This window comes from Salvelinus fontinalis, chromosome 3 (assembly GCF_029448725.1).
Source record: "Salvelinus fontinalis isolate EN_2023a chromosome 3, ASM2944872v1, whole genome shotgun sequence".
In the NCBI taxonomy this organism is placed as follows: domain Eukaryota; kingdom Metazoa; phylum Chordata; class Actinopteri; order Salmoniformes; family Salmonidae; genus Salvelinus; species Salvelinus fontinalis.
The window spans coordinates 54,937,693-54,961,156 of NC_074667.1; the positions used below are offsets into that span (position 1 = coordinate 54,937,693).

General features: G+C 43.9%; 1 protein-coding gene across 3 annotated transcripts in view; it reads right to left on the minus strand.

Moving 5' to 3' along the window:
* The window catches only part of LOC129851135 (contactin-3-like), a 106,017-nt gene extending 85,819 nt beyond the window's left edge, over positions 1-20,198 (minus strand). For 2 of the 3 annotated variants that reach the window (XM_055917443.1, XM_055917442.1), the window contains exon 1: positions 19,679-20,197. The gene's annotated coding sequence lies outside the window, so the exon portion shown is untranslated. Of the gene's footprint in view, positions 1-19,678 lie in introns of all 3 variants that reach the window. The other variant, XM_055917444.1, reaches the window with a different exon arrangement.
* Between the last annotated feature and the right edge of the window lie 3,266 nt (positions 20,199-23,464).

Sequence of the window (23,464 nt, forward strand, 5' to 3'; positions counted from 1 at the left end):
GACTGTTTGACCTGTCATGCTCTGATAGAATCGGGTTCGACAATTTCCCTCATATCCGAAACCTTGCTGGATGACCTAAAAAGGGCAGTCGACCCTGCAAAACGTTGGTTGAAAACTGAACATTGCGATACGAATCTTCGAGGCTTCAAACAAGCCACCTCGCCCCTAACCAAGCGTCTCCTACTTAAACTCAACTTCGAAAGCTTGTCACTGATCCACCCCGTGTATGTGACTAGCATCGAAATTGAACGGATGCTGATTGGGATTGATTTAATTGACCGTCTGGAAAACCAATCAAATCTGGTCACAAATACCGATGCCAACTCCGTTGACTGCACCGCATTCTTCCAAGGCTACCTGCCATACATTGTGCAACGACGTGGGTTCGACGTCAGCATCTGACGCAAACCCGGTTAACTTGGCCATGAGCCCGCCATTGGTGGCAAATGACAAGGTTAGTTCAACTCGGAACTTAACCGAACATGAGGTCTTCCTGTGTGGCTTGGGTGACTCACCAGCTGACACTTACCGCCCTCCTCTGATAGGGGGCGTGTGCCTAAACGGTACTAAGGTTGAGGATGCCATACTGGCAACCTGGTCAGAAAAATCCGCAATCAGTCTGGAATTGTTCAACGAAATTTCGAAAACGGTTAACTGCCATCCCCTTGGGCCGAAAACGTTTAGATTTCCACTGGGAACGACTCCCCAGACAACACTCACCGCAGTAGGGGTGTGTGCGCTATCGATCCGCATTGGAACCAAGGAAGTATCTCACTACCTACTGGTTGTCGCGGACCTCCCACATACAGTCTATGTGGGAGCGGACATTTTGGTAAGATTGGGTGTTAAACTCGACACCATACACCAAGTTCTTTGGTCTTTGGCTCAGCCAAACCAACATGCCTTGTCTTTCGACCTGGTGCGAATGGCATCCGGGCAGACTATTCCCGAAGCTTGCAAGGTGATTACTGAGTCCGCCATGTTGATCCCGGCAAGAACTACAGAGGTTTCTGTAAGACTGAACCTGGCGCCCGGATACCGGATGGAAGGCACCACCGCGTTCTTCCAACCCTCTCCACAACTATTCGACTTGGGGCTAACTATCAATGGCAACCCGCTGTTGGAACTAACCGCTAGATCCACTTACCTCCTGGTGCAAAATTTGACTCAAGCGGATATTTCCATTTCTCGGCACACTCAACTAGGAACATTGATCGATTACTCCTTCCATGATTTTGAACTGGTTGTTCCCGTGATTGGGCCTCTTCCGTCCTCCCTAGACCTAGATGGCGAGGGAGGTACGCTGTTTACTTGTCAGTCAAAAGCAATCGCACTAACTCCCGTATTGCCACTTGACGACACATCAACGTTCAGGCTGGATGTCGATTCTGACAGCAACCTGTTAATATACTCCATCGTCACGGAGGATGATATTGCGTCTCCTCCTGCGCGCGAAGTACACTCTTGTGAGGTAACAACCGATGACTCTCCCAAAGGTGACATGCCATCACCACCCGATGAAGACCTGTACAACGTCACCGAACCATATCCTGGTTTTCATGCGCAGGTAATACAACTACTGTCGGAGGCTGATGCTCTTGTCAATGACAATGAACGCCATCAGTTGAGAGAATTGCTTAACCTGTTGGGGATGGGGGCGCTGTTTAGACTATTTATGCTAATTTGGCAAATTTTTTAAACGGCTTCCCACAAAATCCTTGATCGTACAATATGCATATTATTATTATTATTGGATAGAAAACAGTCTATAGTTTCTATAGGAGTTGAAATTTTGTCTCTAAGTGGAACAGAGCCCATTCTACAGCAATTTCCCTGACATGGAGTCAGATTTGAGAAATGTTGGCCACTCTTCTGAAGTCAGTTAAAAGGGCACTGTCGTTGCTATGACTATACGGACACTTCTTACGTCTTCCCCTGGATGCCTTTACGTGATGACGATTCCAACGGGGTCGATTGCGCGTTCACAGGCCCTACAAATGAAAAAACCCTGAAGCTAGTCATTCTTTGGGAGCTGCGTCATGAGCCTAGAGGACACCGGCGCGCACCTGTTCCAAGCGTTAGTTTAGCCTGTTATATTTCTCCGGTCATCTTTTCACTCGTTATAGGAGTTAAAAACATCATAAGGTAGTTAATTTAAAGCGTTTTATAGCAATTTATATCCGTTTAGTGCGATTTTGGGACATTTATTTTTGCAATGATGTGAAAAGTTGGGCACGCTTTTCAGTTCATCCCGAACGCAGTTGACATTTCCACATGGCAAGAGGACAGCTTTCCACCAAAAGACGATTTCTCCCAAGAAAGGATCCTTTGCCCAAGATACTGATGGAAGAACAGCTCAAGGTAGGACATTTTTATTATGATAAATCGTGTTTCTGTCGAAACATTTTAGTGGCTTAGGACGCCATGTTTTTTGACGTAGCTTCGCTTGGCGCAAACTGTATTGAAAAGTAAGGATAAATTAAAAAATGTAATAACGCAATTGTATTAAGAATTAAATTGTCTATCAATCCCTGTCCACCCTATATTTTTTAGTCACGTTTATGAGTATTTATGTATAAGAGTAGATCACTGTCTAAGTGGCGCAAGGACTTTTTCTTTACCAGCTTGTCTACATTTCACATTGTCTAACCATGATTTTGGTGGCTAAATATAAACATTTTCGATCAAACTGTATATGCATGTTGTAATGTGATGTTACAGGAGTGTCATCGGAAGAATTCTGAGAAGGTTAGTGAAAAAATTAATATCTTTTGGCGATGTTGACTTTTATCGCTCACTTTGGCTAGAATCAATGCTGGGCTGCTAATTGCTATGTGCTAAGCTAATATAACGATTTATTGTGTTTTCGCTGTAAGACACTTAGAAAATCTGAAATATTGTCTGTATTCACAGGATCTGTGTCTTTCGATTCGTGTATGCTGTGTATTTTTACGAAATGTTTGATGATTAGTAGTTAGGTAAACACGTTGCTCATTGTAATTATTCTAGTCCATTTGTGATGGTGGGTGCAATTGTAAACTATGCCATCTACCTGAAATATGCACTTTTTTCTAACAAAACCTATCCCATACCATAAATTTTTATCAGACTGTCATCTAATGAGTTTTTTTGTTGGTTAGGGGCTATAAATATCTTAGTTTAGCCGAATTGGTGATGGCTACTGGTGTTGGTGGACAAATAAAAGATGGTGGATTATGCTAATGTGTTTTTAGGTAATAGATGTACATCTTTACATATTGTGTCTTCCCTGTAAAACATTTTAAAAATCGGAAATGTTGACTGGATTCACAAGATCTGTGTCTTTCATTAGCTGTATTGGACTTTAATGTGTGAAAGTTAAATATTTAAAAAAAATATTTTTTTTGAATTTCGCGGCACTGGTTTTTCAGTGGGGGGGGGGGGGGTGTGCCGCTAGCGCCACGCTGATCCTAGACAGGTTAACAAACACAGTGAGATCTGGTCAACAGACTCACTGGATTGTGGGGTTACGGATATCCATGTGGTGCGTATTCCTACGCCACCCGGAGCAACTCCTACGTTTGTTAGACAATACAAAATCCCGCTCGCAGCATACGCAGCGGTACAAGAGATTATCGATTCCTTATTAGCTAAACGGATAATCAGGGAATGTATCAGTACGTACAGCACTCCCGTGTGGCCTGTTCTAAAACCAACGGGTAAATGGCGTCTTACCGTTGACTATAGACAACTCAACAAACTGGTTCCGCTGTCTCGTTGGCCAATGACACAGCTAGACCAAGAGTTGCCAAAGGTGGCAAACGCCAAGTACTTCTCCACCGTCGACGTGGCTAATGGTTTCTGGACCATGACAGTCGACCCTCGTGACCAACACAAGTTGGCTTTCTCTTTCTCGAACAAGCTCTTTACGTTTAACCTGTCTAGGATCAGCGTGCCGCTAGCGGCACACCCCCCCCCCCCCCACTGAAAAACCAGTGCCGCGAAATTCAAAAAAAATATTTTTTTTAAATATTTAACTTTCACACATTAAAGTCCAATACAGCTAATGAAAGACACAGATCTTGTGAATCCAGTCAACATGTCCGATTTTTAAAATGTTTTACAGGGAAGACACAATATGTAAAGATGTACATCTATTACCTAAAAACACATTAGCATAATCCACCATCTTTTATTTGTCCACCAACACCAGTAGCCATCACCAATTCGGCTAAACTAAGATATTTATAGTCCCTAACCAACAAAAAAACTCATCAGATGACAGTCTGATAACATATTTATGGTATGGGATAGGTTTTGTTAGAAAAAAGTGCATATTTCAGGTAGATGGCATAGGTTACAATTGCACCCACCGTCACAAATGGAATAGAAAAACTACATTGAGCAACGTGTTTACCTACTTACTAATCATCAAACATTTCGTAAAAATACACAGCATACACGAATCGAAAGACACAGATCCTGTGAATACAGACAATATTTCAGATTTTCTAAGTGTGTTACAGCGAAAACACAATAAATCGTTATATTAGCATAGCACATAGCACATAGCAGCCCAGCATTGATTCTAGCCAAAGTGGGCGATAACGTCAACATCGCCAAAAATATATTAATTTTTTCACTAACCTTCTCAGAATTCTTCAGATGACACTCCTGTAACATCATATTACACAATCCATATAGAGTTTGATCGAAAATGTTTATATTTAGCCACCAAAATCATGGTTAGACAATGTGAAATGTAGCTCAGCTGGTCAGAAAATGTCCTTGCGCCACTTAGACAGTGATCTACTCTTATACATAAATACTCATAAACGTGACAAAAAAATATAGGGTGGACAGGGATTGATAGACAATTTAATTCTTAATACAATTGCGGAATTACATTTTTTAATTTATCCTTACTTTTCAATACAGTTTGCGCCAAGCGAAGCTACGTCAAAAAACATGGCGTCCTAAGCCACTAAAATGTTTCGACAGAAACACGATTTATCATAATAAAAATGTCCTACTTTGAGCTGTTCTTCCATCAGTATCTTGGGCAAAGGATCCTTTCTTGGGAGTAATCGTCTTTTGGTGGAAAGCTGTCCTCTTGCCATGTGGAAATGCCAACTGCGTTCGGGATGAACTGAAAGCGTGCCCAGCTATTCACAGCGTTAAAGAAATAAATGTCCCAAAATCGCACTAAACGGATATAAATTGCTATAAAACGCTTTAAATTAACTACCTTATGATGTTTTTAACTCCCATAACGAGTAGAAACATGACCCGAGTAATATTACCCCCTTCACTAATGCTTGGAACAGGTGCGGGCCGGTGTCCTCTAGGCGCATGACGCAGCTCCAAAAGAATGACTAGCCTCAGGGTTTTTTCATTTGTAGTGCCTGTGAACGCGCAATCGACCCCATTGAAATCGTCATCACGTAAAGGCATCCAGGGGAAGACGTAAGCAGTGTCTGTATAGTCATAGCAATAACAGTGCCCTTTTAACTGACTTCAGAACAGTGGCCAACATTTCTGAAATTTGACTCCATGTCAGGGAAATTGCTGTAGAATGGGCTCTGTTCCACTTAGAGACAAAATTTCAACTCCTATAGAAACTATAGACTGTTTTCTATCCAATAATAATAATAATATGCATATTGTACGATCAAGGATTTTGTGGGAAGCCGTTTCAAAAATTACCCAATTAGCATAAATAGTCTCAACAGCGCCCCCATCCTCAACAGGTTAATCGCTGCCCATTCGGGTATGCGAACTCCCCTTCAGAGTTCAACATCTTCCTGCACAAGGCAATGCCAGACGCAGCCTCTAGGGGGACGATAATCTACGTGGACGACATTCTCATGAGAAGTGAGAGAAGTGGACCACGTTCTCACCCAACTCGGGACTGCAGGGGCTAAGTTGGCCATCATGAAGGGACAATGGTGCAGGACCAAGGTAAACTACGTTGGGCTTCTGGTGGGTGCCGAGGGCATCCTGCCACAGTCGAACAGAATCCAGGCTGTCTGCAACATCAAAACACCTACGAACCTTCACGAGGTGCGCAGCTTCTTGGGAGTATGTAATTACTCCCGCCAACTCATCGAAAACTACGCCGACTTGTCAAAACCGTTGACTCATCTTCTTCAGAAAGACACCCCATTCATTTGGGAGGTCACTCACAACGAAGCTGTGGCTTCCTTGAAAAAACAGCTTTGCAAGGCACCCTGCCTGGTATACCCCAACAAAGACAAGACATTCTTCTTGGAAGTTGGTTTCTCAGAGCACTACCTTAGCGCAGGGTTGTACCAAAAATACGACCAAGACAAACGTGTGGTTGCTTACGCGAGCAAAACACTCAACCCTGCAGAACACAAATACTCAGACTGCGAAAAAGCACTGCTGTTGACAGTCTGGGCAATCAAACACTTCACCAGTTATGTCGGAGGACAAAGGTGATCATAGAAACATGTCACCAGCCTGTGACTTTTCTGAAAAGCCAACGAATCCGTGAAGGTGCTGTACACAACAGCAGGATAGCGGCTTGGCTCATGACGCTACAGAGCCATGATGTAGTAATCAACTACGCAAAAGCGAAAAACCTGCCATTGGGCAGTGCTTTGGCGATGTGTCAACGCTGTGGTGACGATGAAACCGACTCCGCACCACCCCCGCGTGACATCGCTCCGCCATTGCCTTCGAACCATCACTACTTCGTAGGGAACGTGTGTCTTGAAATGCCGATGGCATTTGTAGATGGCTGTTCTTACCGCCATCTAGATCACTTGCAAGCTGGTGTGGGATTGGTATGGCACAACGACATTCCGTGCAAGCCACTTCAATTTCAGCTTGGCAACAAGACCAGCCAGTTTGCAGAAGTGGCTGGCGTGCTGATCACCCTGCAAACGGCGGTGAAACACGAATTGTCAGAACTGGCGATCTGCACCGATTCAAACTACGCGAGACTCACCTTCTTATGCCACTTGCCGTTTTGGAAACAAAAGCGCATGACTACTTCAAGTGGTAAGGAGGTGAAAAACAAAGAGCTCATCCTAGCTTGTGATGACCTCATCACCAAACACGACATACAGGTGTATTGGAAAAAAGTCAAAGGACACTCCAAATCACCTGGTCGTGACAAACTTGGCAACGACCATGCCGACAGCATGGCAAAATCCGGTGCAATTCACGGCACCCCTTGGGTGTTTGATGCTCGAGACAAAAAAAACACTGAGGATGCTATGGTGTCTGCGGTAACGCGTAGCCATGTAGCACCAGGGAAAACGTCTTCGCACGAACATAATGTGTTGCTAACGCATTCATTCCTGAATGACGACCTGGTAACAATGCAACACCTAGATGAGTCCCTCGCCACTTTGATGGCGTTCCTGTCGGATCCTGTCAACCACCCAGTGTTCGAACTGGCTTTGGCAGGTTCACACGATTTTCGTTCGCTGTACGCAACTAAGCAGCACCTCACACTTGTAGATGACCTACTGGTGTATGTTTCAGAAACCGACACCGCTCGAAGGTGGGTGGTTCCTAAAACACAGAGGGGGATAATGATAGCCCATGCCCACGACGAGCCATGTGGAGGCCATAGGGGGGTCAAGGCTACATGTGAAACATTGCGACAGGTGGCCTACTGGCCTCACATGGAACAAGACGTGGCACAATACGTGAGGGGGTGTCTAGTTTGCTGCCAGTTTCAACCCTCCAAGCCACTTCACAGAGCACCCCTGCAACGCAAGGGTGTGTCTTTCCCCTGGAGCTCGATCCAGATCGACTGGGTCGGCCCAGTTGCCAGGTCGGCCAGAGGCAACAAGTATCTCCTCACAGTGACTTGCGCATTCACAAAGTGGGTGGAGTGCCTGCCGGCGACCAATGACACAGCGGAAACCACGGCCGTTCTTTTGCTAAACCACGTTTTCAGTTGTTTCGGCCTGCCAGGAGAAACCGTGGACAGCGACAGAGGAACCCACTTTACGGCAGCCGTAATGACCGAACTGTGGAGGCTTCTGGGAGTCAAAGCTAAACTCCACATCGCATACCACCCTAGGAGTTCGGGCAGGGTGGAAAGGAGTCACCAGACCATCGTCAGAATCTTGAGGAAATATGTGGCAGCGAACCACAAAGATTGGGACCTCAAACTCCCATTGGTACTGATGGCGATCAGAGCCACACGCAACAGGTCTACAGGAACACCCTTCGAGATGATGACGGGGCGGCAAATGACACTTCCACTGCATCTCCTGTACCAACCGGGAGATGTCGCCGCAGCCACCGCCTACACGGCTCATCAATACGTGACCGACTTGCGGAACCATCTCCAGACTACCTTTGCGTATGCTCAAGGACAGTTGGAAAGAAGTGCAGAAGGTGACAAGACCTATTACGACAAAATGGCCTCACACCAGGTGTTCGAGGTCGAGGATAAGGTGTGGTACTACATATACGCCAAACCCGTGGGCGTTGCAAGAAAGTTCCTGCCCCACTGGACGGGGCCACACGAGATTCTGGTGAAGCTATCCCCTGTAGCTTACCAGATCAGAATCAACAAAGGTCGACCAAACGCCACATTAAAGTGGGTCCACCGGAAACAAATCAAGTTGTACACTCCCCCCATCGGAATAGAAGGGGTGCTAGCCAGCACCGAATAGATAAAACCTAGCAAAGTCAGAGGTACTAAGAAAATTCTTAAGTACCCTCAGCTCATCCCTTCCAGGGGATCAGTATGTTGCACCTAAAATCTCTTATTTTCTTCCCAGCTACCAGATACACATCTGTTGACACTATTGATATCGTCCTGTGCTGTACTGTTTCAAAACAAAACCAGAAAAATAGTTGTCAAAACAAAACTTAAATAATAGTTTACCAAAACAAAACTTAAATAATCCAACAATCTCTGATTAGGCGTTTCTGTAGGATGGAGTTCCTTTGGCTGATCCTGACACTCTGCGCCCTGGTCAAAACCAAAACCAACCCAGCAGACGTAATCACGAACGGACCTCCTACGGGAATCGTTCTCCGCGACGATCCAGGACTCCTCATAACTAACTGCAGAGTACACACGCAGTTATATGTCCGCCTAGATGCAGAGAATGTGTACCGCCAACACATTCCACCTGCGGCGCATTTGAGTTGGGCCAGGGCTGACTGGACCAGCCAGGCAATTAAGCACGCCCAGCTAGACACTGCCCATATGTTGGCCCAACTCCGAAAGTTCACAGTAACCCAGTCAGAACTAGCCGAGCCAGGCGAGAGAAACGATTCGTCGGGGCCCTACTATGGATAGGGGCAGCCGTAGGGTCACTATTTGCCCTAGGCACCACTGCCATCAACGCAGTCTGTCTAGCCACAGTCAAGAGGAATGTTAGGGAGATTATTGAATAGATGCCACTTATCCAGCAGCAGAAGAAGGCACAGGCCCTCAAGATGCAACATGTGGGAAAGTCTCTCCAGGACACTATGCTGGTGGTCAACACACACGCTACTCTCCTGAACAAAACTATCCTGACTGTTACCATGATCCTTGGTCTTATTTCCCGTGGCGTGTGCACCTACTACGTACATAGGCACACACGTGCAATGGAAGACCTAATGAGGTCTTATACTAGGATCACCTGTGGGACGGAAGCAATCCCAATTTTTGGAAAGTCGGCAATAGATCCTGAAAGCCCCTTTGGGGACCCAGTCCCAGCCTCCTCTCCCGAACTCGCTAGGTCAGCCCAGTAATGTGCCCAAGGTAAGCTTTGGCCGTCAGGGGCCAAGTTTTTCCAAGTGCCTTAACTACCCACCTGCAAGTAGGATCACCCTAGACCGGACATTAGAGACAATGCCATGATAGAGTCATTTAGCCAAGACCATGGACATATATAGGACATAGTCCAAATTAGATGATTAGGGTGTGGTAGACACATTTTGTATACTTTTATGTTTTTATTCCAATTTTTCGTTTAATTTCCTTTGACACTTAGGAAACAGTAGAGCCCAATGCCTCTCGTTTGAGGAGGAAATGTAATGATGTATTGCCTGAGTGTTGTGCGCTCTTAACGTCTGCCAAGTTACTGCCTAGATCCACTACCCGGGATAACCGGATGACGGGCCGGAACACGGAGCCACTGCCGGACCTACCAGGTTTATTCTGGTGGTGGTCCGCAGCTTGCGGAAATCCTACCAGGGTGAACCACCAAGGGGGGGGACTGCTATGATGATCCACAAACCAGGACATCCAATGGTCATTCTTATGGTGGGTTGCAACATGCAGAATCATTCCAAGTTGAACCTACCAGAGGGGGACTGTCATGACTGTCCTGATCAGGTCAGGTTACAGGAGACCACAACCCTACAGATTATCTCTCAACCCCAACAGATGAGGAGAGATTTAGGGGTCTGAAGATGTGGGGGTTTTATGACCTCTCACACCCATGGTAATTCTGAGGCCACAGAAAACATTCCCTCTCACTATGGAGAACCAGCCTCAGAACTTTACACATGCAATAAAGGGACTTTGGAACAATGGTTTCCGTCAACTACAATGGTGATCATGACGATAGATGGAATATGAAAATGTATGTCATTTTTGTTTTGTGATTAAAGGTTAATAGATTACGTTATTATGAAAACATTGTAACGTTAAGAGTTTTCCTCGTATATGCTTGATGTTTATACATTGTACGTTGTGTGGAAAATGTCCAAATCAAAGAGAATGTTTCGGTAGAGATGAAATGTGAAGTTAGTTGTCTAAAATTGGATTTGAGTAAAATCTATACCTTGCCCCTTAAACCTGGTATGCCCAGAGAATTGCCCTGAAGGCGGTTACGCCCACTTCTGACCCAAGGGTATAAAACCTGTGAGTGCAGAATTAACAGACATGACTAAGTGACCCGAGCTGCAGCCAAAGGTCTAAAAGGTCAATGAATCCAAAACGCAACAAGTTGAAGACAAAGAAATATTTTTCTACCCAAGCTACGGATGAGTAGCGTGTCTAAGCTGGTGTATTCAAGCCGAACCACCTAGCCTCCACTCCCCATCGAATCGCGGTATCTACACTCTTTCATCTTTACGCTGTGAGCTCTGAGCTACAGAGCTATCTGTCCTCCGAAGACCCCTTCCAGAGCGAGGACAAAGGAACAGGCCAGTAAAGCCAAAGGACACGAACATAATAATTGCACATAATAATGCACACATAATAACATAATAATTAATAATTGCTTGATTCAGTTAATCATGTAATTAGAAACTTGTAATCATTCGATGAGCAACAGTCGCCACATTAACTAATACAACGTCACGACAACCACTAGCACATGAAGCTAGCACGACACCTTCGTCCTCAGACTCTAAACTTTCACTTATTATTGTCTTTTTGGTATGACTTTTCTTTGTCGTCAATGTGGGTTTTCGAAGCTAATAAACTATTATTGCCTTTCCTGGTACATTAACTTAAGGGTGAACTTATTTCAGGATGGATTTCAAATTTGTAGCGGAGCTAAAAAAGATACGACTGATCAGCTCTGCGCCATACCGGAAGCCCCTTGCTTGTCATTTTACCTTATAATCCATCCATGCTCTGATGAGGGTCTTGAGACAGAAATCTTAGCCTAATTAAATTAAATGTGTGCATTAGTCCTGAGTGTGTGGATATTTATGCCATTACCTTATAATCCATTGAAATGATACAGTATATTACATGAAAGCACTCCTAAATTATTCCTTTTTTTTTTTAGATAGGGTTACTTACTAAGGTCTTCAATATTCCCTTTCAAAAGCCTTCAAACCTGGTTTCACAGGTAGAAGCTAGAGAGAAGTTTTTCCATTGAGCCTATACCATGCTCGCAAAGTCTGAACTGAGTGTCAATACAGGACTAAGATCAAGACGTACTACACCGGCTCTGGCGCTCGTCGGATGTGGCAGGTCCTGCAAACCTTTACAGACCACAAAGGGAAGCACAGCTGAGAGCTGCCCAGTAACACGAGCCTACCGGACGAGCTAAACTACTTATATGCTCACTTCGAGGCAAATAACACTGAAACATGCATGGGAGTACCAGCTGTACCGGAAGACTGTTTGATCACGCTCTCCGCAGCCGATGTGAGTAAGACCTTTAGACAGGTCAACATTCACAAGGCCGCAGGGCCAGACGGATTACCAGGACGTGTCCTGCGAGCATGCCCAGACCAACTAGCAAGTGTCTAGAGTCTCTCACTGTCCGAGTCTGTAATACCAACATGTTTTAATTAGACCACCATAGTGCCTGTGCCCAAGAACACTAAAGTAACCTGCCTAAATGACTACCAACCCGTAGCAATCACGTCTGTAGCCATGAAGTGCTTTGAAAGGCTGGTCATGGCTCATATCAACACCATCAACACCATCATCCCATAAACCCTAGACCCACTCCAATTTGCATACCGCCCAAACAGATCCACAGATGATGCAGTCTCTATTGCACTCCACACTGCTCTTTCCCACCTGGACAAAATGAATACTTATGTGAGAATGCTATTCATTGACTACAGCTCAGCGTTCAACACTATAGTGCCCTCAAAGCTCATCAATAAGCTAAGGACCCTGGGACTAAACACCTCCCTCTGCAATTGGATCCTGGACTTCCTGATGGGCCGCACCCAGGTGGTAAGGGTGGGTAACAACACATCCGCCACGCTGATCCTCAACACTGGGGCCCCTCAGGGGTGCGTGCTCAGCCCCCTCCTGTAATCCCTGTTCACTCATGACTGCATGGCCAGGCACGACTCCAACACCACCATTACATTTGCCAATGACACAACAGTGGTAGGCCTGATCACCGACAATAACAAGACAGCCTTTAGGGAGGAGGTCAGAGACCTGGCAGTGTGGTGCCAGGACAACAACCTCTCCCTCAACGTGATCAAGAAAAAGTAGATGATTGTGGACTACAGGAAAAAGAGGACCGAGCACACACCCGTTCTAATCGACAGGGCTACAGTGGACCAGGTCGAGAGCTTCAAGTTCCTTGTTGTCCACATCACCAACAAACTAACATGGTCCAAGCACACTATGACAATCATGATACGGGTACGACAAAACCACTGCCACTCCTGTTGTCATCTATGCATAGTCACTTTAATTAACTTGTACTGGCACCCCCCTGTATATATTGTTATTTTACTGCTGCTCTTTAATTACTTGTTACTTTTATCTCTTATTCTTATACGTATTTTTTGAAACTGCACTGTCGGTTATGGGCTCGTAAGTAAGCATTTCACTGTAAGGTCTACACCGGTTGTATTCAGCGCATGTGACTAATAACATTTGTTTTGATTTGAATTCACAATGCATCATACACCATATTGTTTGACAAGTAATCTAATGGGCATATAAAACATTTCTGATCTGGAACTGGTGCCTATTTTTCCACAATTCCAATTCAAGCATTATTCCAATGGTAAAAGCTTTCTTTCCTAAAGTTTTGACCGACAATACATCCCTGTTACCACAGGTAACTGATATGCCTCTCAGGATTAAGCATCCTATCCCTTCTCCACAATCTTAGAACGTGACACTTTTGTGGATTAACCCAATAGGGTACTATCTTTTGAATTCTTAATATAGCAGTAACATGGCATATAAAGCTATGGTTTCATCGTCTTAAAATGTTTTACAAACCAAGACAGAATTGTGTGTGCAGTTTAAAGGGAGCAGTATAGGCCTAGCAGTTATTGTATATCTATTGTTATGAGTCACATTTTGCAAGAAGCACCAGCCTCCTGAAGCCACCTACACTGTCGCCTAGAAGACACTCTTCAGGGGGGTGATCTCATTTGGTTATAGATTACATAATCTTCCGGCCAGTGCTGGTTTAGCACCATGGTCCTAGTGCCAGTAACTGTTCCTCATCTGCTGTAATTACGGGGCACAGTGTGTCTCAGAGTGGATTTCCTGGTGTCTTTCAAGTTTTAGGGGGCATTTTGCCACTGTAAATCGTGTCACATTGGATTACACGCTTTCAGATCGTACTGGGTAGAGATGTGTGCCACATTCCTCAGTTTGTCTGGTTTGCTCTGCTCCATCCCAGTCATCCCATTCTATCCTTCCGGATCTAATGCAGGAACCCATGGAGGACAGACTGTACCTCTAGTATTTTCACGATGAGCTCTTTATTTTGACAACCTCAGTGGAGACCATAGTACGTGAGCGGAGTTGAGCTGTTGGAAATCCCGCTCATTGCTCATGGAACAGTGCTTGGGCTCCATGTCCCTTCCTACCGCTCTGCTAAAAACCGCTCCATGCTCACAGGAAAAACATCTCCAGCTCCAAATTCACTCCATTCATTAAAATCCCAATTTAACCAACACCCATCTATTTTTGTGACTACCTGGATCTACGAATATTTTTAAGTATTGAAACCAAACCATATGGATTTGAATGAAATTCATTTGAATAAACATGAAAAGGTTAATTTAAGAAGCGCACATAATTTCAAATAGGTTACATGTCATATAAAACAGCATATAAACACTCTAAATAGGTCAGGAGCCGGACAAGGAGCCTAAGAAGGGGAAAAAATGAATTATTTAGGCTAAATTATTTCAATTATTTCAAGGCTATAGCCTACAAAGAAATAAATGTGAAGTATTTATAATTGCGACTCAATAGGCTGTTTAACGCGCTGCATTTAAACAACATTTCATTGTATTAAATCATTATAGTCTATAAATTGTGCATATAGTCTGTGACTTACTTAGAATTAAATACAAATTAAACGAAAAATGACTTACTAGTGATTTTGAATTCATTTTTAGAATTCATTTTTAGAAACACGAGTTTGGCCAGTCTGTGGCTTCAGGCTCATGCGATGGTGCCTGGAGAGCCGGTCAGCAGCGGAGAATATCCTCTCCACATTTAGCCACTGGGGATGCTAAACACCCTTTTGGCCACTCTTTCCAGGCTGAGCAGAGAGGTAGGCCTAAATGCTTTTCGCTCACATACTCTGGTGGAGACATTGCTTGACATGTTGGATCCCCTGCTTGTGGGAGAAATCAAGTTGGGCAGTCAACATGTCAAGCAAAATATCTCCACCGAGTTCATCAAAAATGAAGAGCTCATACTGCAAATACAAAACATTAAAGACACCTGCTCTTTCCATGACAGGTAGAACCAGGTGAAAGCTATGACCCCTTATTAACGCTACTTGTTTTAAAACATTCAATTTTTTTTTAAATGTATTTAACCTTTATTTAACTAGGCAAGTCAGTTAAGAACAAATTATTATTTACAATGACGGTCTACACAGGCCAAACCCGGACGACACTGGGCTAATTGGGCGCCGCGCTATGGGACTCCCAATCACGGGCCGGTTGTCATACAGCCTGGATTCAAACCATGGTGTCTGTAGTGACACTTCATGCACTGAGATGCAGTTCCTTAGACCGCTGCGCCACTCGGGAGGCCCAAGTGAATCCACTTCAATCAGTGTAGATGAAGGGCAGGAGACAGGTTAAGAAGCATTTTTAAGCTTCGACACAATTGAGAAATCGATTGTGTATGGGTGCCATTCAGAGGGTCAAGAGAACAAATGTAAGTGCCTTTGAACGGGGTATAGTAGTAGGTGCCAGGCGCACCAGTTTGTGTCAAGAACTGCAACGCTGCTGGGCTTTTCACGCTCAACAGTTTCCTGTGTCTATCAAGAATGGTCCACCACCAAAAGGACATCTAGCCAACTTGACACAACTGTGGGAAGCATTGGAGTCAGTATGGGCATTGGCACATCTGTAGGAAGCATTGGAGTCAACATGGGCCAGCATCCTTGTGGAACGCTTTCGACACCTTGTAGTGTCCATGCTCTGATGAATTAAGGCTGTTCTGAGTTCAAAAGGGGGGGGGTGCAACTCAATTAGGAAGGTGTCCTTAATGTTTTGTACACTCAGTGTAGGTATGCATTATAATTACAGTCTGTCTTCTATTTGGCCATGTACTGTAATGGTAAGGATGGCTGGATATCATTATGCACTGGCGGAGGTGAAGTGAAATTATGAATACGAGATTGCTCTGCCAAATGTAATGATGCATCACAGTTTCACCTTCACAATAGCTAAGCCTAATGAAAGTCAATGGCTAAACGTATCCCAGAGTAAATTAGATGACTTCTTGGTTAGAGGGGCAGTTGTTTGGCGCATAAATGATAGGAGAGGTGGTTAAAGGCATTCGTTTTCCCCTGAGGGGATGCATAATTCCAAAGAATCTAATAATGGCGGGAGTAAAGGAGAGAGGTTCCATCACAACATGAGAGAGAGGGTGAGCTGTTTTCTGATGCAACAAGACCTATGGCAAACAAAGCTGGACCAGCATGTACTGTAGTGTACACCTCAAAAGGAGACACTGTTACACAGTTCGATTAGAAAAACAGATCATAGGTAGGCTATTCCCTGTATGACAAGACAGCCTCATCTAAAACCTCATTCATAATGAAGAATGTCTCTTTTTAGAACAGGATACATATAATTGTGCTGTAATCATATAATTGTGCTGTAATAATTGTGCTGTATTATTGCACTCCGTTGGAAAATCTCTAAGGCCAGCATCGACCAGAGACATGATTTCAGTTCTAAGTTCCACCATGCGCTGTGATTTACCCAAGAAAGATAATGAGCTCATCGTCATCTGAGTGTGCCTCACTGTTGAGTTTATCCAGCGATCCGGCTACTGAGTAGACTTCATTTCACATGGGCCAATGAGGATGAATAAATGTTGCATTGCACATGGTTAGGATATCAAAGTTGGGTATTAAAGAATGGAACAAGGGCATTGAAAGAAGTCTTTGAGATTGTTACACAATGATGGTCTAAATGCACTGAGCTGAGTAACTGAATGGTGTTTGTCCAAGACCATTTCAATGTAGTGACTTGGAATATATTTTGTAACCTCTTACTTTACTGCCTCCCTTGCTCTCCTTAAAACTTTGTATCATTTCCATCCAATGAAAGAATGGTTTTACATAATCATATGAATGCCTCTCCTGAGATGTCTCTGTCTGCTGTTTTAAGTGCGGCTGCCATGGAAGCTCATCACATAATGCAGAACACTGAGACGCTCCATAAAGATGACTGATTGAAATGTCGTTAGATACATGCGCGCATAAGATAGCATAGCATATGATCACAACAAAATGCACAGATCACATCAATGGGTAATACAGACCGAGCCCAAACAGAGGTGAATGTTATTGCGTTTCTCACTTCTGTCACTCAGAGAAACATTATAGTGACGTTGAGTCACAATTGTATAGTACAGTATAGTAACAGATAAATGGTTAACTGAAAACGAGAAAGTAACGCCAAACCTCAAAATGGAAAATTATTTGTAAAGATTAAGGTTTTTAATCAACAATCTTGCATTTGAAGACAATCAATATGTCACAAATGTAATCCATTAAACTACATTTTAAGTAGCAAGATATTTTCAGGGGAAGAAATTAAATGTTTTCACACATTAAGTGAGAGAGTTTGTTTAACACCCCAATAACAGCTGTGCACAAAGGGTGGGGTGATTGATAGTTATCTGGTCGAAAAAATGTTGCCATAGAAGGAAGGTTCTTATAACTGTGAAAAACAAAATAATTCCTGGAAGGCCACACTGTTCAAAAGACAACAAACAGTATAATCCAGTCATTGCCTCGGATGTTAACAAAGGGTCCAATGCATTGGTGAACCCAGCAGCTGCTGCAAACCATGGGGCCAAGCAGAAGAGTAAATGCACATAAAGAGGCAGTCTGGGATCTTAAGCACTTACAAATGTGTAACATATCGTACGAATTGCAACGACATAACATATCATATGGATGGACAAATGACGTAGTACACAACTATGCCACGACCTGTTTTGGCTCGTGAGCACTGCTTTCAAAACTACTGGCTGAAATTATACAAAACCTCTATAGCATCACTTTGACAGTGAGACAGGGAGCAGTGATCCATTCCACAACCCCATCATTGTGGTCGCATATCTCCAGACCCCCATCCCAATAGCCATAGATACATCACTGGGTTGGAGGTGTGGGATGTGTGGGATGAAGAGAGGTTAGAGGGAAAGATTATCTCTAGACTAGAGCTAGATCTCTATGTATCCATGTACAGCACTATATTCGAAACAGAAATGCACTTACTGTAAGAAGATTGCCACTCTGATGTTCTTCAGAAGGGATTTCAAAACCAATTGAGCTCAAATAAAAGGGACACAACGCTTTCCTCTGTAGTAATAGATGTCAGGGGTATATTGCAGTGTTCAGGAATAACCATAGGCGCTTATGATGTTTTCACCTCTCATTTGGCTGTTCTTGTTAGCCACAAAATGAGATGAGCAAAGCATGCTAGAGAAATCTATAAATAAACATGAATAGAGGAGAGGGATCAAAATCCCCCATGAATAGCTCATACTTTGAAGATGTGTATTGGCTGAGCATGTGCGATTCTGCTGCAGCTGGTGTTATATCTTTTTTAAGGGGTCCACAATATGGTCAAAACAGAAGAGCTAGAGTTTTGAGACATTCATATATGTATTTAGCTAGAGGAAATAGAACAAACGTGACACGGTTTTGGTCACAAAGGTCCCCCAGAGGGCAAGCCTGTAGGCAATCATTCCACACAGTCAGAGGAGTCAAAGTACTTATCAGGAAAAATACAATAAAAAATACAATGCCAGCAACATAATTAAAAGCATAACAACATAATTAAAAGCATAATTGAATTATGTGTTGGATGACTAATCACAGTTTAATATGGAAAATACTGTGTTCAAAAGAGACACAAGGTGCATCTGACTATGTGGAGAAAGGGGGCTCTGTTGCAACCAACCTCAGCATTATAGCCTATCTGCAGTCAAGAGCTATGAAGACCCCTCTACCTTCCCTGGCCGCACTGCACAAAGTAAAGCAGCCCCTTGTGCCCTAGATGAGTTAACTGAGCTGCCTAAGCACCAAGACAAATCTCAGTAGCCTGGAGCAGCCATTCACAGCTCATGGTGGAGTAGCCTACTATATCAGCATTATGCATGAAATGATCATGCACAACCATTATATATCCCGTCTGATGGTGCCCCCTTACACACTTCAATATATTTGTTTTTAACATGAAATAGCTTTTTCTACAATTCAGAAGACAGGAAGTGTAATCAATTATTGAATCAGGGTGTTGTTTCTGTGTCACCTTTGCCACTGCCCATAAGTGAAAATGTGAAGCAAGAAAAAGATTGCATGAAAAAGATTGCCACTCTTCAAAGGGATTTCAAAACCAATTGAGCTCAAATAAAATGGGCACAATCCTTTCCTCTGTAGTAATAGATGTCAGGGGTATATTGCAGTGTTCAGGAATAATTCAGCAACGTAGGTGTTTTTGATGTTTTTACCTCTCATTTGGCTGTTCTTGCTAGCCACAAAACCAACCATAACAACGGACAGTGTGATTTACGTTGCAGTTGCCATAACATTGTTAACTATAAAAGAATTCGGATATTTCTCACTGCCTTTTCATTTATTGAAAATGAAAAATAAACTTCCCAGCATTTCGAAAAATACTAGTAGTCTATAGCCTATGAGGAGGGATTGTGGAATTCATAGACACTCATACTGACATGTAAAGTATCCACTATTATGAGAAACATTTAAAGTAGCCTTTTGACATATGTAGAAGCTTATCAAGTCAACTAATAAATACTTACTGAGTTGTTAAACAGAATGTTTTTTCCTCTTCATGAAATTGTATGATCAGAGAAATGAGCAGGACATAAGTGGTGGTATTTATCGAGTGTCTCTATGTCCTTTAAAAAATATATACATTTTCGTAGCAGCTTTGGCTCTCTCATTCAGAATCCCATCGAGCAGTTGCGCGTAAAGGCTGGTCCACAGAATCCCAGTCCGTGCACACTACACTCGTAAAAAAACCCGCATATGCCTCTCTCCTCTTGGTTTGGTGGAGATGCTCCTCGATGTAATCCCGGGGCACCCTAACTATTACCTCAGCAGTGACAGAGCTACAACTCAGACGTCGCCTTCTCACTCACAGGTGCTTTGGTTTAGTCTTTCAACAACTAAGACACTCCAAAAATGCTGCCAGTCTGGAGGAATACTGTGACAGACTGATCTCCGTCGAGATGTATTACATTCTGCGCATCCCCGGGCTTCAGCGGTTGTGCAGAGGTGGTGAAGCGCTCACTGATGACACGTGAAAACGCGTGCAAATGAAATGCAGCACCGGCCAGGCTCTCAATACACGCCCTGCATGCTCTAATTTCCACATTCAAAGCCAAATAGATGGGGGGGGGGGTGGTATTACATGGCACACGGTCATTTATATGGGTTGCCCATTTGGAATTAGTCACAGCCATCCAAATGGAGGGAGTTACAGCTGTAGTTTAATTTCACGACTGTCAGGGTAATTTGTGTAATACCTCATGGTAATTGCATAGTGAATGTTATGAGCATATCGTCCTGAGATGATTATTCAATTAAGACCAGTATTCAAAGTCAACAGACCAATTCAAATGTATTCCACTGTAGGGCTGGTGCATCTAGTTATATCTACTACATCTATTTAGCTCTAGAACTAAATGTAATATCCTACAGAAAATGTATCACAAATTGTGTTGAAAGCTCAATGTTTGATAAAGCTGTAGGCTAGGCTTCTAACCTAGCCTACATGCAACCAATAAACAGGACTTCTTCATGAAATAGTACACGCAAAACACCAGTCTCAACGTCAACAGAGAAGAGGTGACACCGGGAGTTGCAAAGAAAAAGCCCCATCTCAGACTGGCCAATAAAAATTAAAGATTAAGATGGGCAAAAGAACACAGACACTGGAAAGAGGAACTCTGCCTAGAAGGCCTGCATCCTGGAGTCGCCTCTTCACTGTTCATGTTGAGACTGGTGTTTTGTCGGTACTATTTAATGAAGCTGTCAGTTGAGGACTTGTGAGGTGTCTGTTTTTCAAACCAGACACTCTAATGTATTTGTGCTCTTGCTCAGTTGTGCACTGGGGCCTCCCACTCCTCTTTCTATTCTGCTTAGAGCCAGTTTGCACTGTTCTGTGAAGGGAGCAGTACACAACGTTGTACGAGATCTTCAGTTTCTTGGCAATTTCTCTCATGGAAAAGCCTTCATTTCTCAGAACAAGAATAGACTGATGAGTTTCAGAAGATAGTTATTTGTTTCTGGCCATTTTGAGCCTATAATCAAACCCACAAATGCTGATGCTCCAGATACTCAACTAGTCTAAAGAAGGCCAGTTTTAGTGCTTCTCTAATAATCAGGACAACAGTTTTCAGCTGCGCTAACGTTATTGCAAAAGGGGTTTCTAATGATCAATTAGCCTTTTAAAATTATAAACTTGGATTAGCTAACACAACGTGCCATTGGAACACAGGAGTGATTGTTGCTGACAATGGGCCTCTGTACGCCTATGTAGATATTCCAATAAAATTCTGCCGTTTCCAGCTACAATAGTCATTTACAATTTTATCAATGTCTACACTGTATTTCTGATCTATTTTATTTGACAAAAATGGTGCTTTTCTTTCAAAAACAAGGACTTTTCTAAGTGACTCCAAACTTTTTAACGGTAGTGTATGTGTGCGCATTTTATATGTGTGGGTGTATGTAGTGTGTGTGTGTGTTGTGGTGTCAGTGTACATATGTGTGAGTGTGTGGGCAGAGTCAAGTGTATGTGCATAGAGTCAGTGCATAAATGGGTCAATGCAGGTAGCCCGGGTAGCCATTTGATTAGCTATTTAGCAGTCTTTTTTAGAAGGTTTATGGCTTGGGGGTAGATGCTGTTCAGGGTACTGTTGGTTGCAGACTTGGTGCATTGTTCCACCTGCCTTGCGGTAGCAGAGATAACAGTCTATGGGTTGGGTGGTTGGAGTCTTGGAAAAATGTTTGGGCCTTCTTCTGACATCACCTGGTATAGAGGTCCTGCATGGCAGGGAGCTCAGCGCCAGTGATGTACTCACCACCCTCTGTTGCACATTGTGGTAGGGTGGGTACCAAGGGTACCAAGCAGTGATTCAGCTAGTCAAGATGCTCTCAATGGCGCAGCTGTAGAATATTTTGAGGATCTGAGTGCCCATGCCAAACCTTTTCAGCCTCCTGAGGGGGGAGAGGTACTGTCGTGCCCTCTTTACAACTGTGTCGCTGTGTGTGGACCATGTTAATTCCTTAGTGATGTTGACAGTGAGGAACTTAAAGCTCACGACCCGCTTCACTTTGGTGGGGCGAGCTCACCCTCCTTTCCTTTAGTCCACGATCAGCTCCTTTGTCTTGCTGACGTTGAGGGAGAGGTTGTTGTCCTGGCACCACACTGCCAGGTCACACTCCTCTTCCCTATAGGCTGCCTCATCATCTTTGGTGATCAGTCCTGCAACCATTGTTTCGTAGCAAACTTGATGATGCTGTTGAAGTCGTGTGCAGTCACGCAGTCGTGGATGAACAGGGAATACAGGAGGGGACTAATCGCACACCCCTGAGGGGCCTCTTTGTTGATGGTCTGTGTGGTGGATATGTTGTTGCCTACACTCACTGCCTGGGAGCGGCCCGTCAGGAGGTCCAGGATCTAATTGCTGAGGGAGGTGTTCAGTCCCATAGTCCTGAGCTTGGTGATGAGCTTGGAGGGGACTATGGTGTTGAATTCTGAGTTGTAGTCAATTAACAGCATTCATACATAGGTATTCATTTTGTCCAGGTGGGTCCAGGGTGACTGGGATGATGGTGTTGATGTGAGCCGTGACCAGCCTTTCAAAACATATAATGACTATAGATGTCAGTGCAATGGGGCGATGGTCATTTAGGCAGGTTACCTTGGTGTTTTTGGGCGTGGGGACTATGGTGGTCTGCTTGAAACCAGTTGGTGTTACAGACCGGGTCAGTGATAGGTTGAAAATGTCAGTGAAGACACTTGCCAGCTGGTCAGTGCATGCTCTGAGTTCGCGTCCTGGTATTCCGTCTTGCCCCATGGCCTTGCGAATGTTAACCTTTTTAAAGGTCTTACTCACATCAGAACAGCTGGTGCTCTCATGCATCGTTCAGTGTTGCTTGCCTCAAAGCGAGCATAGAAGGCAATTAGCTTATCTGGTAGGCTCATGTTGCTGGGCAGTTAGCGGCTGGGTTTCCCGTTGTAATCCATGATAGTTTGCAATCCCTGCCACATCCGTCAAGTATCAGAGACAGTGTAGTAGGATCTGATTTTAGTTCTGTATTGACGCTTTGCCTGTTTGATGTCTCATTGGAGGTCGTAGCAGGATTTCTTATAAGCGTCCAGATTAGTGTCACGCTCCTTGACAGCGTCAGTTCTAGCCTTTAGCTCAGTGCACATGTTGCCTGTAATCCATGGCTTCTGGTTGGGGTATGTACGTACGTACATACGATCACTGTGGGGATGACGTCGTCGATGCACTTATAATGAAGACGGTGACTGATATGGTAAACTCCCCAATGTTATTGGAAGAATCCCG